Source organism: Lathamus discolor, chromosome 1 (genome assembly GCF_037157495.1).
Source record: "Lathamus discolor isolate bLatDis1 chromosome 1, bLatDis1.hap1, whole genome shotgun sequence".
Taxonomy (NCBI): domain Eukaryota; kingdom Metazoa; phylum Chordata; class Aves; order Psittaciformes; family Psittacidae; genus Lathamus; species Lathamus discolor.
Window position 1 is genome coordinate 107,683,036 of NC_088884.1, and position 19,365 is coordinate 107,702,400.

The 19,365-nt window shown below is 40.9% G+C and overlaps 1 long non-coding RNA gene across 1 annotated transcript in view; it reads left to right on the forward strand.

The window, feature by feature from the left end:
- The first annotated feature begins 709 nt into the window (after positions 1 to 709).
- Positions 710 to 19,365, forward strand: part of LOC136007302 (uncharacterized) — a 29,819-nt gene continuing 11,163 nt past the window's right edge. Inside the window, exons 1-3 of the long non-coding RNA XR_010609604.1 lie at positions 710 to 927; positions 16,615 to 16,718; positions 19,031 to 19,136. This is a non-coding gene — a long non-coding RNA (uncharacterized LOC136007302). The remainder of the gene's footprint in view (positions 928 to 16,614; positions 16,719 to 19,030; positions 19,137 to 19,365) is intronic.

Below are 19,365 nucleotides of genomic sequence, written 5' to 3' on the forward strand. Positions count from 1 at the left end.
GCAATGCTGCCCCAGCTTGACACCCAGCTGAGGCAGCAGCCCCAGGAAAGGGTGCTTAGGGTGTTTCATCAGCCTAGCTGCAGCTACAGGAATAGCCTGCTTCAACCCCAGAACTTGCTTTTGTGGATGGCCACAGTGCATTTGGAGGAGCTTTTTAAACAGCTGTGGGGCTTCAGACTCACAGGTGAATAATGGTGAAATTGGGATTACTTCTCTGTTCCAAGCAAAATTTCATTTTAGCATGACTTAAAGCATTCTGTTCAACCACCACCAAGTGTTTCAAGTTGCTCATTTAGGTGTTATGGTTTTAGGTTATGCTTTTTCAAGTGACATCCTCAAACATTTCTTTTTGGTTCCATTAGCATGCAGTGGTCCAGCATTTTTTCCTGCCTTTTTTCTAGGTAGAGCTGTTCAGCAGAAAAACAGGATTTTCAGTTTCCTTCCACCACAAGCTGGTCCTTGAGCTGGAAAAGTAGCTGCAAGGCTGCTGCTCTCCAAAGGAACACAGGAATTTATCACCACAGTACCAAGAGTTTGTTTACCCCTCTCTGGTAAGTACATGCAATGTGGGCACACCTGTAGCTTATTCACAGACTTTGTTTAGGTGAGCATGTAAGGGTCTTCTCCAAAGTCTCACTCCCTTGAGACTAAGTTGTGGCAGGTACATCTGCCCTGACAAAAGTTTTGATAAATCTCTGATCAAAACCTGCAGAAGCTTCCCCCTCACAGGAGAGCCTGTGCATGCACAGCTGTTCATCTCATCTGTATGGTGGTGGTCAGCAGGGACAGGGGCAGGAAGCTGGGTCCTAAGCCCATAAGGGCTATGTGATCATATTTAACCACAGCTCAGATTCAACCAGGGTATAAATGGAGCCCTATGAGAGTTGGTCCTTCTTGAAGCAGCAAGAGAAGAGCTCTCTCTTTTAGGTGAGTGACTATACATTTTGGATCACTGACCATAAAGTTTAAGAACCAGCAGTGTAGTGACAAGTCCATGTAACATCCCAAATCTTTAGTTGATGTTGGTGGAGCTTTAATTGGATTCAAACAATGAATTTCATTTAGCTTAAATTTACTGATTCCATGACATATGTGTTGGGTGAGTACATCCCATAACAGTTCTCGTACACTCTGGAAATGTTCATATAGTAAAAGCTGCTCAGAGTTTCTACTAGTTGTGCTGTGCGCATCACCGAGGGGTAGATGGTATCATGGAGAGCATGCAGCCTGAGCAAGGTTGTGTGGGGCAATTGGACTGACTTATTCTGTCAGAGTTGAATTACAGCTCAGAGCTGTGCACAGAATTAAATGTGGTTGAGATGACTGGAGGGCTTTTCCTGGTTGTTATAAACCCCTCTCACTAGACACAGGGAAGCTGGAATTGCTTTATGGCCCCCTGTACTGATACAACATAATTTCTAACATTTAAACAGTTTAATTTTTCTGGGGAGAAAATGTCTCTAAAATTTCTGGGGAGAAAGCAAAGCAAACCTTCAGAAAACTGCAGATGGAAAGCTTGTATTTATGTAAAATGGAAGCCTGCTGTGAATCATTGGAGAAAACCTATATTTTCTTGCCAATTATTACAATATTAGGTAGCACTGAAGGTTTCCAAGGCAACCTGGCCACGGGTGCATTCATGTGGAGTCTTTGTGACTACCTGCTTTGTCAAGCCAATGGATGGATGTCAGAAGGTGGTGTGGTGGGGGGGTACAAACCATTTCATCAATTTGCACTAGGAATGCTATTTAAAAGCAGAGAGTTTGGTTGTTGGGTTTTTTTCTGCAGTATGTCTGATTGTGCTGAGCGTCTCACCGCTTTTGTTTCTGGAACGGGTAAAGCAAATGTATGGGAGCCAGGCTGAAGGCAGCTGGCTGGTGCGGTATCGCACAGTTATAGGAGACTCTGGACAAGTTAGTGTTGAGTCTGCTCATGAGTTCGCTACTGGCTTACATAAATGTACAGCACTTTCCCTTAATAATTTTTCTTCTTCCTTTTGTGCCTAAACTGACATCAACCTGTATTTTCCAGGGTGCTAGAACAAAGGAATCCTTACAATACCTCAGGTTTCTTGCCCCCAGTTGAAGCACTTGGTACCATCTTGCCTTTGCTTGTCTGTCCTTATGCCTCTCCGCCATGTCTCTGTCTGGTGTATAAGAGCTTTCCCGGCCTCTCCGGCTTGTCCTGCAAAGAACAGAAAGTGCAACACACAAGGGGATCTCTTATATTTTGTTCTTCAGGCCACCATTTTTGTTCCCTCTGAAGAGTCATTATATTTAAATGTCACACTGTCAGTCCCCAGGAATTTACTGCCTTGTCTTTGACCCTCAAAAAACTTCCAAGAGTCACAGATGTGGTTGGTTTAGAAAAAATAAAAAAAAAAAAAAATCAGGGATGCAGAATGCCTGATAATGGGTGTCAGGAAATTAAAAATCCACCCCCTAGCCACCCAAGGGAACTGAGAAAAGAGTGTGGGGGACATTCATCAATCCTGACTGCTTTTTAGGTTACTGGGGCAGGTGTGACACAGCCATGACCTAGAGCAGCCTGTCCTGCATTCTGCCTGATCAGGTAAACTGAGCTTACAGGTCTGTGCTGACATCACAGCAGTGCAGGTCATCAGAGCATGCAGCCATAGGATGAGATTTGACTGAGTTTTTCCACTGTTTTTCAACATCAATCCCCTTTCCGAATTAGTTTTATTTCAGAAAAAGGCAGTGTGGATTTGCAATTATCTTTCTCTAAACCAAAACTATTTTAGTACTGAGCACACTGAAACTTTGCAGCTTCCCCTGAGAATTAACCAGTTACAGGAGGTGTTCAGTGAAGGGGTTATTCAGGTATTGAAAACTGCCTGCGCGATCCCATTCGACTCTGGCGTAAGGGCTCCAACCACATTAAAACTCTGGTAATGTGCAGAGCCACATCCCTTGCTCTGTGCTGCTTTTGGAGTAGCCATGGCGGCTGCTGTGTGTAATGAGTTTCAATCACACCCTGAGTACCCAGAAGTAAGCTTGAGTAAAAAATTAAGATTCTGGGCATTTGTATTTAAATTATTTTACCTAACCGTTGCTTTTACTGTGGATTACAAAATGTCCTCTGTGCATCCAGATGTGCTCACAGCTAGCTTGCACTCTAAGAGCTTGCAATTTTGTGCTTACAGCTGTGGTTCAGATGTGAATCTTGTCAGTGCCTTGTCCCTCTCCCTGCACGAATGTGTACAATGCCATTCAGAGGTGCCACAGGAGCATATGTGGGTACAGCTCAGCTAGCTCTCAGCTTACTGCCACTGTGCAAATAGCAATGAAACCACACTTGAAGAAAGGCTTTGCAGCAGGCAGCCTGGGACTCCCAGCACACACATACCTTACAGCCATGCTGCTTTTGCACCCAAAGCAGCCAAGCGATAACTGGTGCCATTAGGTTTGTGCACAGCACCCCAATCTCAGTGTGTACATCAGGGAGTCTGCAAATAGGATCCTTTTCACAAAGCAGATGTTCAAGCAACTGCCAAAGCCACAGAGGGAGGAAATAAAGAGGGGAGGATGCAGGTCAAGAGCCCACATAGCTGGCCATGCCAGGAAAATGTACTAGTCTATTATTTTCCACTACTTTGGCTGCACTGAAATTTTGGACATAAGCCCTTTTTTCTGCTTATGTGCAAGGAAAGAAGAGACTTGAAAACAGCCAGCCCTGATTTCAGAGTACGCATGTATGGGAAAGGGTAAACTTAGGCAGTTTGTGCTTAAGCTAGTGTAACCTGAAAGATAGGCACCGATTTCTGCCCCAGTGCAAGTGAGTATCCAGACTGCTGGGATATGCACCAGTTGTGTGTGTTGCAATTCACATGTGTTTCAAGAGAAGTTATCTGCTGGGTTATAGCGTGGGTGAGCTGTTCAGTCTGCTTAAGGCTTTTGAGATAGTTTTTAGTGATAGAAATATGAGCACCATATCCCTAAGACATCGATGGCAGGCACTTAAAGGTGGCAGTAGCTCTTAAGCATTGAGTATCTTGTAGAATATTTGGACCCAAGTGATTCAGGCACTCCTGACACTTAAGTCTTGTGTTTAGGGACCCCAACCAACTTGGGGTTCCACATTATTTGGCATTTTGGGTTCCAGTAAAAGGTATATCAAGCTCTTGTCTCTGGAGGCAAAATCAAACACAGCACTGAATTGCCTTTCTTTTGTACAATATGGGACACTTGACAGAGCTATAGAAATCCCATTTGAAAAACGATAGCTGTTGATTTTCTGCTTGCTGAGAATTATTAGTGTTTTTCTATCCTGCAAAACCAGCCATTAAATCAGCAAAATGCTTTGGCATTAGAGCCATTTGGAATGTAAAAATTCTGCTGCTTCTCGTTGAGCTGCAAATGTTCAGTTTCAAAGTTAAGGGAAAATCTAAAAGGACAAATAATGATCTTAATTTGGAAGACATTTTGCAAGTAAACATGCTGCAGTTGTAGCTACAAATCAGATAATTGCTGAACATTTTAACACCCAGGAGTATAAACTTAAAAACAAGAAAATCAACTGTAAGTGCAAACAAATAACGGGTATTTTTTAATTCATTTTTTTCATGGACCTTTTCTTTATCTTTGCAACCCCAAATATTGCACGGTGGTCTCTATTTCATTATCCAAGTCATAATATTTAAATGAGCAGGCACATTAACATAAAATGGTTTACAGTCGTTATTTCTATTACTGTATAAGAAATGTACTCATGAAACATAAAAAGGTCAAGCACTTTAATGAAATAACTTTTAAAAATAACACAGTTTTACAGCCATACATAATATATGTATTCTATTATGTCAAAGAATATGAAATAATATAGCTCAGCGTTAAGCAGCAACTTTTTCAAGGAGGATACATTATCTTTAAACTGGGATATATGATCACTGAAATATGTTATTTCTGCTTTGGACTTTACATTTCCAAGTGAAAAGGTTTTTTTCTCCCTACTTCCCATCTTTAGTTACTCTTTTCCTCCACTTGTACTGATTTCCCTAACAAGGTACTAATATGTCTTGTCACTATGTATTTAGTAATGTACAGTTAGGAACTGGGGGCTCTGCTGGACGCCCCACATGCTGTTCAAATCCATAGCCTAGCTCTGCCAGGCCAGGACAGCCCAGCTGCTCTGATCCATGTTTTGGGAAGGTACTAGCAGCTGGGTGGGGGAGCAAAGCTGAGGTGCAGCCATGATGCATATGGCAGACGGGTTCTGGATGTATCACCAGGTGGAATGGGACTTTGGCTGGGAGGAAGATGCAAGGAAACAATGCTTATGATAGTGCATATGGAAAATTGTTCATCAGAACTTCCTGAGAAGGTAGAAGGAAGGGGAGAAGAGAGTAAGAAAATATAGTTTGTATAGGCATCAGGTGCTCCTCTCCATCTGTGACAAAGAATGGCTCAGTCTAAGCTGATCTTGAGAGAACTTCCAAACTCCTGGGCAGGTTCTGCAGCTTCTGACAAATCTCTAGTAGATAAGACCTGCACCGAGCTGCAGCTAGTTCCTTCTGTACAGCCTCCCAGCATGTCCTGCTCAACTGTGGGATCCCATGAATACAGATTCCCAAAGCATCTGCTCTCACAGTTAACTGACATCTCTAGGCCACACCTGACCTAAATTTTATGCAAGTAATAAAAGGGTAAGTTTGTTTCTGAGGAGCAGCTGTTCACAGAGTTGGGAAAAAGAAGTAAGGTAAAAAGCATTTCCATTCCCTACACATCCTTCCTCTGAAGCAATCAATAAGTTTAATTAGAGTGGTTAGGAATTAACTATGAAAGCAGCAAAGTTTATGCCACAAAATTAGGGAAACACTGGGACAGAAGATAAACGAATGAAATTTCTAACAGAAATCTGATGTACATAATTTCCAGTGCTGCCTGTTATGCATCAGGACCTTGCAGCAATGGAAAGAAAGTCCATTATAATCCATCCATTTCCCACTGTAACCGCAGTATAGAGAAGTAATTGTTGGGGAGAGTGATATAGTACTCATTCCACTCTTCTTCCCCTTTGAGAAACATTGGTGTTCTCTTGCTTCCTAGCCCCTGAAGTCAATGGGTAGCATACAGGTTTGATACAATGCTAATCCTCCTGTTTGCAAGTCATTATACTTCTCATGTACACTTTGCTTTTCCCTAGTGTAGCAGGAAACTTGCTGAAACCATCTTTCCTGAGTACCACTTGGGACAAAAAGAGATCCCAAAAGACATGACACCCCTAGATTCATCCTGCTATTTCCTAGATGCGGTTAGAAGTCTAATTGGCACAGGAGAGCGAATGGTACTTCCAGCTGCCCACCTACAACTTCATTCCATGTTGGGGGTGCCTGTCCCTCTTAATTGACCATGAAGACCCTCCCAGAATAAGTGTGACAAATCTCAGCTAATCTTTCTATCAAGTTTCAAAGGTTATCTTGAGTAATTCAGCATAGCTGTCATCACTGGACTGAGTCATGCAAGATATCCCTGAGCCCTGGGTCATGCAAGATATCCCTGAGCCCTTTCCAGATTACATTAGTATTAGCATCAGCTCCACACACAGTTCAATGTGTCATGTCTCTTCCGTTCCCTCTTCCTGGTGTGCTGGACCATACTTCTCCATGGAGGCATGCTGACTGGGAATGCTTAAATATACATTTTTACGGAAACAGTCCTTCAGATGATGGACACACTTAGCTCTAAGGTGTGAGGGCTTTCACGGTAGGGGTAATTTCTATCTGCAAGCATTGGCTTCCTGGAGGATAAATTCTAAGAAGACACTTAATTTCTAAGTTGGATTAGGATGGGGGGAAGAAGGGGCAGAGGAGGAGATGCTGCTCATATTTTTGGAGATAGGCATGTTGTTAAGAGCTTTGTTCAGTTGGGGTGACAGAGCCAAGAGAAGCTTTCATAGCAAACATCTTTTTTAGAAAATGCTGTAGATCTGTCAATATCAGAATGTTTTCAAGCACATTCTTTTAGTTCTTTTGATGCATTAAAATTTCTTAAATTTTATCTGCGACACTGACATTATCTGAGGTACTGAATTTCAACCTTTTGTTTGCTGAAACGTCCAAACTTTCAGTTTAAATTATCTCCTCATGCAATTCTTTTTTTTTTTTTTTTTTTAATTCAGTTGGCACACATTGAAAAGCAAAACATTTTGGGAATTTTTTACTGTGAGAAAAGAGTTTATTTAGTTTGGAGAAGAGAATAAATTGGATTACTTGATTTGAAGGAGAGAACATGATGGAGGACACCTCTCCACATAAATAAAAGGCTGTTGCAGAGAGGAAGGCAATAAATCTGTTCTCTGTGTTCATGGTGGATAGAAGAAAAAGTAATGGGACTCCAGTTGCAGTGAAAAAAAAAAAATCATGCTAAGCATTAGGAAAATTTTCTACTAGTAGTGCTATATCTCTCGGAGAAGACTGCCTAACTGAGTATCTCCACCAAGATATTTTAAACTTGTTCTTGAGGACAAGCACCCTCAGGATAAGAAAAAGGACTTGTCCTGCCTGAGGGCTCTATCGTCTCTAGGGTCTCTCTAACCTTTAGTATTCGCTGATGTTGAGGGACGTTTTCTTAAAGATAAAACACTACTGATATGGAAACAGTCTGGTAAGAGATTGTAGGTGCAGCAAGCAGACTCTCAAGGAGTTTCCTCAGGCATTACCGGCTTTGGCAGGTTGGTGTGACTGTTCGCAGCTTTCATGTGTGCGTTGCCTGTACATGGTCTTCATGTGCACAGGCACAGATGGGGCTGGCAGAGGCAAAGCATTTCTTTTAATCCTTCTAAGAAATGACAAATTAAGATGTGATTATAGAACTGTTAAAAAGGAATTACCACAGAGGAATTTCCAGATGGTCATGCAGAATAACTATTGAAGAGTGACAGCAAGTTATCCAAGTACGGTTCTCTATTCTCTTTGTTTCCAGTTGGCAAGTCCTGTTCTGTCTTTCAGTATGTGTAAAAATTTCTTTTTCAGTTCAGCTACAGCTACCTTTCTGCCTGATAGTTCATTTTCTTCTGCAGTGCTGCTAATATTCTTTTAAACCTAATTCCTCAGGAACATAAAATGTATAGGATCAGTTTGTCTCCTGTGGAAAATAACTTGGGGATTTTTTTGGCTGGCATTAAGTCAGCCAACAGTGGATAGCGGGTAACAGATATTTCAATACTGTTCTGAGGAGCAGCATGCAATTCTCCATGATAGGGTATCAGAACAAATCACTGCTGATAACCTCCTAGGTTAATTACTGTGCAGTGAGTGACCTTCCACTTTAAAATCAACACATTAGTTTTAATCTAAGAACACACTGTGGCTACCTCTTTACAATGACTCTTTGGAAATTCCAACTGTTATTTACACATGATGGGTGACACTTGTTTCAGAGCCACCTAATGATTTAGATATAGCAGTTTAACAATTTGCAGGATCTCATCCCTGTAGCATAATGTACACTGCAAATGTTTCTACACATTCCAGCTAATGCCTAGATAATTCCCTACTCTCATTTCTCATCAAAGCTTATAAATCTTCATTTATTCTCTGTGCACTGGCTAGATTTTTTTTAAATGTTTTTTAAGCACTGAGCACTGCACAAGTTGCAGAGGTCACCATGAGATCCTGATGGAATTTGTCATCTAACTGGAGGTTTATGTATTTGATAGGGTGGACAAATGCTGTGTTTGTTCTAGATGGTTATCTGAGAGATAATCCCAGGGATAGAGGAAGGCGTAATTCAAATGAGAAGAATCTCATTGTCACTCCTTTGAGTCATGCCTTTAGAAACTGATCAGAAATCAAAAACCTCGAAAAGCATGGGATTTGTTGTTCCTGCTTAGAATTGGACTGGATTACAGTTTTACAAAGGAAGATTTCCCAAGGCATTTTACAGGAACTAGATCCACGTTCCTATTGAATTTTGCTGCAAATTAGCTTTTGCTACTTTTCCCTTTATGATCTAACTGAAGCAAGGCTGCTCTAGTCCTAAAAGGCACACTGCTAAGTCAAGCAAAGTCAAGTTTCCCTCGGTTAAAATAACACAGACTAACTAATATACTTAAGAGCAGAACTGAGCAGGTTCTTGTTCACAACTTCACTGGACAGGTCATGACACCAGGGGGACTCTGAAACATACTCAGTGCTTCTTCACTATCCATATTGCTTGGTTCTGTCTCCTTTTTCATTTGGTCTTGCACTTCCAAATCATAACACTGTTCACAACCAACTAAGTATTCTTGTCATGGAAGACTGCAAGAGAAGGTGGATTCCATTCCTCTTTTAATCTCTTTTCTGAGAAATAGTGCCTCTGCAGTGCTCTTTCATTTACTACTGTATCACACGCATTTTATATTGTCTCACACCTCTGTGTTTGCAGTATCCCATCCACAGTAATCAAAGGTGTGACTGAATTTATATCACATTGTAACGTGGGGAGTGGGGGAAGAAAGGAAGGAAGACAATGCTGTAATCACCCTGTTCATCTAAGCAAAATGAAGTCTGTGCACACAATACGAAGTTACTTCAGCTGTAGCAAAGCCCAAAGAAAATGCTGTTTTCTGACATTGCAGTCAGCTAGGAGCTATTACAAATTCCACTATCGGCATTCAAAGAAATCTTTGCTTGCAGATAGAGCAGTAAAAGTTTTCTTTGCAGGTTCAGAGAGTAGCTCTTAATCTACATCTTATATACGGAATCTGTGGAAGGAAAATGTATTGACTGTTTCATCAGAATGCTGATCTTTGTAATTTGTGATGCTTTTCATTGCTTCCTCATTGCTTTTAAAGTTAGCAGTGTGCTGACAGTGAATACTGCTAAAAGTTTTTTTTCCTCAATCCTTCTCCATCATGTGCTTAGACCTGCTGTCTAAGAGTGGCTTATAGCCTTTAAAGTTAGTTAGCCTTAAGTATCCATGAAAGCAATTTATTGGAGATGCAGCAGTGGTCTCCTTGTAAATTTTCTTTAAAATTTTAACATATTTTAAAAGAGGATTTAAACCAAAATATTATTTGAATTCATAAAGTACACCTTTTTAAAAGAAGGCATGAAGATCATAATGTACATAGACACAGGAGCAGACAGCTCTGGAAGTGAAATGCTCCCAACAGTCCTTCCTGTGCAGAATGACTCACCTGCTAAAGCCATATTTATCCACTTGTACAAATGAGCAGTTAAGGTTCAGTAAAATGCAGAATTTTTTTGATCGATTGCCAACATTTCCATGGAAGTGACAATGATTTTGCCACCTGGTCTATTTCTGTGTATCCTTTATGTGAGTACTATATACTCTTCAAGTTGTACTCATGTTGTGTGTGAAACATTACTGGCTGGAAATCATGATTTCTTGTTTGAGGAAGGTTTCTGTAGAGAACATCTGCTGATCCTGATTGAATCTTGGCATAGTATAGCTCTGTTGTTAAGTTTATATCTTAGTCTTGCTTACATTTTAGGCCAGAGCAGAGGATACTTACTCATAAAGGATAATTTGCATTGCAATCTGATGGGGAAAAACGAAAAATGGAAGGCTGGTATTCACTAGCAAATTAGGAATATCTTTCATTTGCAATGAAAGCTAATGTTGCCTTTATGTATAGAAGCATATACAATATATACTTTATTATCAGTGGTTTTCTTCTTGTACCCTGCACATTTCTCCATAGTTTCACCTACCCCTCTATTTTTATAGAACAGTCCTGCAAACATTTTCTGGTGATTATTAATTAATCTAGGAATCAGAGCTTGAGACTGGTCATTTAAAATTGTGGAATAGCATAGTGTGGTGCTGAGATTTTGTCTTCCATAGAGAGATACGAGCTGGTGAGTTTTGCTGCCAAAGTCAAAGCACTTCATTCTCTGGTCCAGCTTTTGTCTGCTGTCTCTTTGAAGTGTGTGTGTGTGTGTGTGTAGGTAGATAGTTGGGTGTGGCTGCATTCACACCAGGGTGTGAACACTGGACTGTACTGGTTAGTGCCATATGTTGTTGCTGCTGTAGTCAAATAGGCAAGAGCAGAAAATGCAATGCAAGGATTTCAGAAGTCCCTGGGCATTTTCCACATTCCCATTGTTGCAGGACCCTCACAAGGAATTCACTGCTAATCATGCAATATTCTCCCCTGCTTTTACTTGTAAGAAATCTTTGGTTTTTTTGAGGCAGATATGGTTAGAAAAATCCCAGAGGACAATGCAGCTGGCACTGCAGGTACAGAAAAGTTACTGTGCCCAATGATCACTGACAGCGCCCTCCACTTAGCTGAAATGATGATTATGCCTTTGCCTACCACAGTGTTGAGTGTTTCTGTAAGTTTTGGGACACAGCGAGCTACAAGGAACAGTCAAGAGATCCTCAAGGGCCCACATAGTTCATATTTATTCCCATTTTAGGCTAACCTTTCTCAGAGCTGATGCATGACCCTGTGTATGTGAACACCTGAGGGTATCTGTGGTATTGTAGATTGAATATCATGTTTGTCAGGCTGCTTTAGCAGTTGATATACTGTAGGACTTTGGTGTCTGCATTCCAGTTTAGAACAGTCTTGTGTCTTTTCTGACTCTCCCGGGACCTGACTTAATAGACATAACCTTCTTAGGAGGGAACAGATCTGGTTCACACTCAGATATCTCAGCTCCTCATTACATAATGTCTCTAAATGCAGCTTTATGGAGGTGGGAATGACCAGAAGAATAATCTAAATGAAACAAAGAACTGATAAAAGACAACAGCATTTGTCATGTATGGATGTGTCTTCAGAGGAATGACCTATAAAGAAACTGTGCAGTGAAAGGAGTATTTGATAGTAGCTAAAACTCACTAAGCAGTCAGATCCAATGAAGACATGCATTAGAAGTTAGCGGTGCTACATGAGAGAAAGGTGCAGAAACTTAGCACATTCCTCAATATAATAAATATTTTTAACAGAATAGGCATAAGATGTTGCTGCACAAGGACCAATCTTTTGTTGCTTGTGTCTTTTAATGAGAGCATAGCAACTACCTTTTGTCATGAATAAAAAGTGCTTTCCTTGAACATAAGTGCTGGTAGTTGCATAATATGAAACTTACTGATGCACATAATGGTAGCAATGGGCCGTCTGAGAACAATGTACGCTTTAAAATGAATCTCTGCACAGATCAGCAAACACATGCAGACTCTCCCATGTTGACAAGAGCAGTGTACTTCTTTTAGATAAGTCAAACTTTCAAAGCCTGGCAGCTGGAGTTTGCAAGCTTGTTGTTCCATTATTAACTTTGTAGGCCTTAGGGAAAGGGTAATGGATGTGATCCCATGTGGCCCCTTCCAGACCTACTTTGTTTAGTTTCATGGTTCCTAACCAAGCAAGCAATAAGTAAAAATGTTCTCTGAAATGAGCAAAGAGAAAGGGATATATATTAATTATGCACGATGCTCCATCCAGTTCAAAGCAACATATCTGGTGCTCGTCAGAGTTCAGCAAAGGACAGGTGAAAGGAGCTGCAAGAATGGTGTTTGCTATGGACCCTAGTGAGCCCCAGTGTTGTTGGGATGTACCTTGAAGAGGAACTGTGAGACTGTGAAGAATGGATTTTGAGGGAGTAAGTTTGCAAAGAAGACTCCTAGGGAAAAACTTTCCTGGAGACTAAAATGAACGGGCCTTGCCAACAAAGCTCATCAAAATCTCATTTCTTTTCAGCAAGAAGTGGTATTTGCTAGTGATACTGAAATCACTTAACCCATACTGTAAATACTGGGGATTTGAATCACAACAGCAGAAACTTACTGGATTTCTCTGTTGCTGACTTGTGGGCTGTGATCTTTCAGAAAGCATGAGACTTTCTAAAGGAGAAAGCATAAGACTTTTTGACAGTGAGGCAGAGGTGGAGTTCCGGAAGCAAGCCCAATGCTGCATCCAGGCAGGTTTGCTCAGAGCTTTGTCCAGTTGGCACTTGAAAACCCCTGAGGTCTGAGATCCTGCAGACCCTCTGAATCCTGTACCTGACTGTCCTCACAGCAAGTGAGGACAATTCAGGCAATTCAGTCCAAAAAGGAGGGCAAATCATAAAGGGCCAGCCCTGCACGAAGCAGATCAGGACTGGGGTTTTCAGAGGTTTGCCAAGCCTGGCAGGGTCAGACTGTAGCTGTAGCTCAGCTCTATAGAGACCTTTCTATGCTCCAGTTGTCATGTTCATTTGTCCCTTGCAGCTTTTTTTTAGGGAATGTTTCTTGCATATTTGGTAATTTCAAATAATATCTCCAATTCCTTTTGGAAGGAGAAGGAGGAGCACCTTTCTTTTGAATAAAATCTGCCCCAGTCTTTTCGTAATGCTTTGACTAGAGGGAAGCTACAACAATGCATTTGTTTGTTCCTACCTTTGCCTTCTTCCAATAAATCAAGCAAGCCCTCAGCTCACACTTTCAGTGGAATCCAGAAGATTTATAGGCATTTTTGTTAAGTATTGTAGAATATATGCAGGTTTGTCACCCAGGTCTAAATTTTCCTGTGTCTAAAAGGACTAGATATTCTTCCCCCATCACCTTTCAGGTGGTTTCTGGAATACATGCGAAAGACCCTCAGTGATTTAGGTACCTACTGAAAGTCAGTCGGGCAGAGGACCCTATCATGCTTTTAAAAATGTAACTTCAATGTCTTGACAATCCTAGCTGGGATAGCTGTAGTCAGAAAACAGTAAGTTGAACTGTGTGTTTTTCTAACATGGGATAATTTTTGTCTGTGTTCTGTCAGATTTACAATTCAGGAAAAAAAAGAGAAGAAAAGTCATTAAAAGATTAATTTGTAAGGATAAACAGAGTTGATAAATAAAGCTGCCTTTTGAAACTAGGCTGAAAAAGTAGCTCTTTCTGAAGAGGTAACGATAGGTTTGAAAGCTGAGCCTGTGCTCCCTAATGCCTACCCCATAATTCCTTACCCAATTAGATAGTTGTAAGGCAGCACCATCTTCCAATTCATAGAACCACTGAATGGTTTCGGTTGAAAGTGACCTTAAAAATCATCTAGTTACAACCTTCCTGCCATAGGCAGGGACACTTTCCATTAGACCATGTTTGTCAAAGACCCACCCAACCTGACCTTGAACACTTGCAGGGATGGGACATACAAAACTGCTCAAGGCATCCTGTACCAGTGTCTCACCATCTTCAGAGTAAAGAATTTCTTCCCAATATCTAATCTAAATCTATCCCCTTTAAGATTAAAGACATCCCCCCTTATCCAGGCTAAACAAGACCAACTCTCTCAGCCTGTCTTCACAGGAGAGATGCTCCAGCCCTCTGGTCATTTTTGTGGCCCTCCTCTGGACTCACTCCAAGAGGTTCATATCCTTTTTACTCGTCACATTACAGGCTTTATTCAAATGAGATACAAAGGGTAGAACAAACTGATACCACTGTTGTTACCTGAAAGGAAAACCTCCAAGCTGTCCAATACTATGGAGTAGAATTCTATTGTGTAAAACTACTTTCATATTTGGGAACAAATAAGAGGCAGGACATAAAATGGGAAAATCAGTTACGCTCACATGAGCAAAAATAAGTCATGCAATATAGTGAGATATCATTAGGGCTGATGAATCACAATTATAGTTGCAAAAATATCATATAATGCTTCAAAACTACCATCATGGTTGACTTCTTTGCTGATGAATATTTATGCAGTTTCTTTTGTTTCGTGTGTCTAACAGATACCAGGCGAAGTTCAATAGGCAAATTGCATCTCTGAACTGTCACAGCCTTGTCCTTGTTTTTTCAAGCAAACTGAAGTTAAATAGCAAAATGGAATAAATAAGCAGAGGTCAGAACCCTCATCTCCCTACAAGATTCAGTCAACTGATAAATAATCTGTGGAAGGATTCAGTTTAGATCAAAGGAGAAATGAAAGTTAAATCTTCTTTATTTGAAATGAACAGTGTGCTTATCTGTACTCTGAGGATCGTAAATTATTTAACCACTGTGTATATCATAATCTAATTGCTCATTTACCTCTACTAAATTTCTCGATATTCCTTGTGACTGTGCTCCTTACCTGCAATACAGGATGCTAGAATTATAAATATATGAGTTTTATTAGCAAATAAGGTTTTTAAACAAATAAAAAATTACAAGGAGGGCAATAAAGATGTTTAGGTAATGGTACCTGTGGGCACAGAAGCTGAGGTCAATATCATTTACAAGCTTTTTCAAGTGGCAGTAAATCAGTTCAATTAATTCAGTGTCTTAGCATAATCTTGTTCCAAACCAAACTTTTCTCATAGCATGGTACTATTTATGGAATGTGGGTTTCTGGTTTTTGGTTAGCTGGGTTTTGGGTGTTTTTTTTTTTTTTATTGTTTTTTTTTGTGGGGTTTGGGGTGTTTATTTTGGGTTTTTTTGTTTTGCTTTGTTTTTGGTTTTTTAGTGCGTGTGTGCCAGGGACCTCCAAATGTACAGTCCTATTGATTTGCTTTGCAAGTTTTCTGTAGAAGGGAGAATCAATGGTGCCCTGTCACCCAAACAACTCTGAAGCAGAATTTATGGATTTGAGGAAATGGCTTAATTGCTGGAATGATGCTTGCAGCTAAACCCAGCCACTTAAACTTGTGTGACTACTGTACATTATCCAAGGATCAGGCATAAAATACCTAAGAATATGTAAAAGTAACTGGAAGATAATGTAAGTATTTCTGGAATGTAACTGTTCTTATACTATTTAACTTACACAGGGGTACAATCTCTGAAATGTCTCCCTCATTCTGCCTACAGCAGTCTTGAGTCTCTTGACATCTTTTAAGATACACAAGGCTTCCCACAACTCACTTAGGCTGTATGAAGGCAGAGTTTGCCATTTAAAACCATGCCAGGCAGAGTTAGGTTAAGGATTTTCTCCTACCTTGGTACTAACGATTTTTTCCTGTTCTCGTGTGGAGATCCTCTGCTTGCAAAGGCAGTAAATGGAATTTGGTAGTGATTCAAAGGACTAAACAGGATTCTGAGAAGTCTTTAGCTTGGCATTGCTTGGCTAAGTGATACATTTGTAAACATCATGCAGGTAATAAGTAGAAACTCATGCAAAAATTGATTCTTCCTTGTCAGCCTAACTGTTCCAGTTCCTTCTCTTTTTCAACATAGGCAGTGCCCATCAACATAATTCCCACCAGTCATTGTGGTTACTCACAGTCCAGCCTCTTCTCAGAGGTCTTATAGTCCCTATGGTCCAACTTCTTCAAGTGAACTTGCTGATATTTAGCAGTGGCAAGACTGCAACCAAGCCGTGAGTGGTTTTTTTTGTGTCTGGTAATGTGACACCAAATATACACTATCCAGGCGACTGAGCAATGCAAAGCATCATATACATATTTTGTTGAACTTTGTTCCCTTTTCTGACAAGGCCATTGTGAGTCAGGCAGGAATGCCTCTTGTTTCAGGCCAAGATTTGAAATATTCAGCTAGAACCGAATCTTGCATATCTTCCCACAATCCTGTAGCAAGAAAGTGTAGCTGCTCTACATCTTTTGGGCATATTTACACAGGAAATTTTAATATCTTCATAGAAATCTCCACCTGCCATGCCTCCCTATACAAAAGGTACTGAGGCTTGCACTGAACACTTCCTAATTTTACTGTGCTTGGCCACTCCCAGGATGTTTTCCAGTGATGCTTTTGCCAATGGATCCAGTAGTGTGCAACCCCACGCTATTTGCTATCACTTCCAACTCCTGAAGAAAACATTAGGACTGGAATTTGGTAAGTGATTCACTTGCTTTACCAGTTTCTAATTGGTTATAATGAAGAACTGTGAAATACCTGTATACACCCCCTCTACCAGTTCTTAAATATTTCTTACATCTCTGATAAGACCAACAAGACCGTACATGTGGGGGGCTCTATGCAAATGATTATTCCACCCAGCTAATCAGGCTTAAGCACTGTTTCAGCACCCTTACGTTTTTGTTCACTCAGATTTACACATCACACTAGTCTCCGCAAGTACTACATGAGCATATTGGCCTCTTAGCACAAAGCAAATACATGGGCTATTAGTATCTATTACATATATATACCTTTTGCTAAAAAACAGCTCTTTGTTAAATGTATGGTATTTCTATTTAAAACTGTGAACATGGTCTGAACTGTCCAAGGTACACTGTGACCAGGTTGCCTAGACAACAAAATTCCTCAGATTGGGAGGGACTGTAACAGAATATGTTTAGATAACTTTAATTTTGGGGCATGGTTTCTAAAAATCTTGACTCTTTTCAAACATGTTTTATCCAGTGATAATACTACATTTCAAGTATCAACGAGTACAGCTTCGTCTACTGTCTCTCTGCTAGAAATTATAGCTATAAAGCATACAAAATAGAGACAGGTTAAAGGGTAATTTATTTCAGAATTTGGCAAGTATTTAGGTAGTTGAGCTTTGCTTGTTAGCTATTATAATTACTAAAACTTTTTCTTTGTACATGCAAAGCACCAAAAAGTACCTTCTTCAATTTGATTGCTGTGGGGCTACCAGATAAAAAATTCTTAACCTTGTTTTTATTAAGTTCTGTTTTTTTCTGTAATTGTTTCTATAAGTCTTCCTGTAGCACACTTGCTCACTACACATAATTTAGCACCGCACAGAGTGGCTCTCTCTAATTCTAGAAATGGTGCTGAACCCATTATTGAGGTTTTGTAGATAGTTTTGCCTTCCTTACTCTGCTTTTTGGATAAATGAAATGGGCCTTTTCATCAATTTTCATCTTAGTAGAGCAGTGTGTGCTTGCAGCCCAGAAAGGCAACCGTATCCTGGGCTGCATCAAAAGGAGTGTGACCAGCAGATCGAAGGAGGTGATCCTGCCCCTCTACTCTGCTCTCATGAGACCTCACTTGGAGTATTGTGTGCAGTTCTGGTGTCCTCAGCATCAAAAGGACATGGAGCTGTTGGAGCAAGTCCAGAGGAGGGCCACGAGGATGATCAGGGGCCTGGAGCACCTCCCGTATGAAGATAGGCTGAGAAAGTTGGGGCTGTTCAGCCTAAAGAAGAGAAGGCTGCATGGAGACCTCATAGCAGCCTTCCAGTATCTGAAGGGGGCCTATATGGATGCTGGGGAGGGACTCTTCATTAGGGACTGTAGTGATAGGACAAGGGGTAATGGGTTAAAACTTAAACAGGAGAAGTTTAGATTGTATATGAGGAAGATGTTCTTTACTGTGAGGTTGGTGAGGCATTGGAACGGGTTGCCCAGGGAAGTTGTGAATGCTCCATCCCTGGCAGTGTTCAAGGCCAGGTTAGACAGAGCCTTGGGTGACATGGTTTAGTGTGTGGTGTCCCTGCCCATAGCAGGGGGGTTGGAACTTGATGATCTTAATGTCCTTTCCAACCCTAACTATTCTATGATTCTATGACTGTGGCCTTGCTAATAATCCCTCCCCTCAGATGGATATGGGAGCAGGGCCATGTGTTAACGTGGCTTTGTATCAAGGCCCTGGGGCTCACTGTGGGGGAAGCCCCATGGAAGGGGCTGTGGATGTTGGTTCATTCACAACAGGACAGCTGTACTGTTGATAGGGCTGGATTTGGCTCTGCTGCAAACAGCGATGTTGCAGGGCATAGCTGTTACATCAACATGAAGGCTGTACATCTAGCTGGGGGATGCTGCAGCATGGAGATAATGGAGATAACCATTTCTGTGGTACTCCACCATCAGTTTCCCAAGAGTTAAGTGCCCACAACTGGAGGGAAAATGCCGAAAGGTTTATCTCCCATTAGTCAGTAGCTAACTGATGAGATAGTCTGAAACGTCCATTAGGTAACCTGTTGATCCCGTAGCACTGCAGGACTCTCTAAAACTAAGCTGGTCATGGTAGTACACGTACGATCTGCATGTCTGTGGCAGCTGACAAATTGCTTTCAGAGGGGGCTGTTGGCACAAAGTTGTCCCCATTCAGGGGATCCCTTGGGAACTAGGTTTGCTGTCGATATATGTGTTTTGAAATGAATGAAAATTAATAGGAAGTGAGCATTCAGATGTCTTAACAGTTTCAAAAGCACAGGGTTAATGTTTCTGTAGGTGATTTTTCCAAAGCACCTGAGAGATTTGAGAGCATGAGGCTCCCTACAAGGCAGCGAGACTGTCCTTTGAGAGAGAAGATTGTGGGTTGACTACCCAAAGACAGGTATGAAATGCCTTATAAAATACTTGCTTTTCAGCACTGTTTTCTGCAGCTGTTTTGTAAAAACCTGTGGTAAGTGTATCTTGAATGCACCATATGGAAACAGTTGTGAAGAGTTGTGCTTGTGTCTTTGCAAAATAAAAATTAAACTAGTTTAACACTGACTTGAGGAAATCTGATGAAAACGACCTGTCAGATGTTACCAAAGTGTCGGTGCCAAATGCAGGCAGTA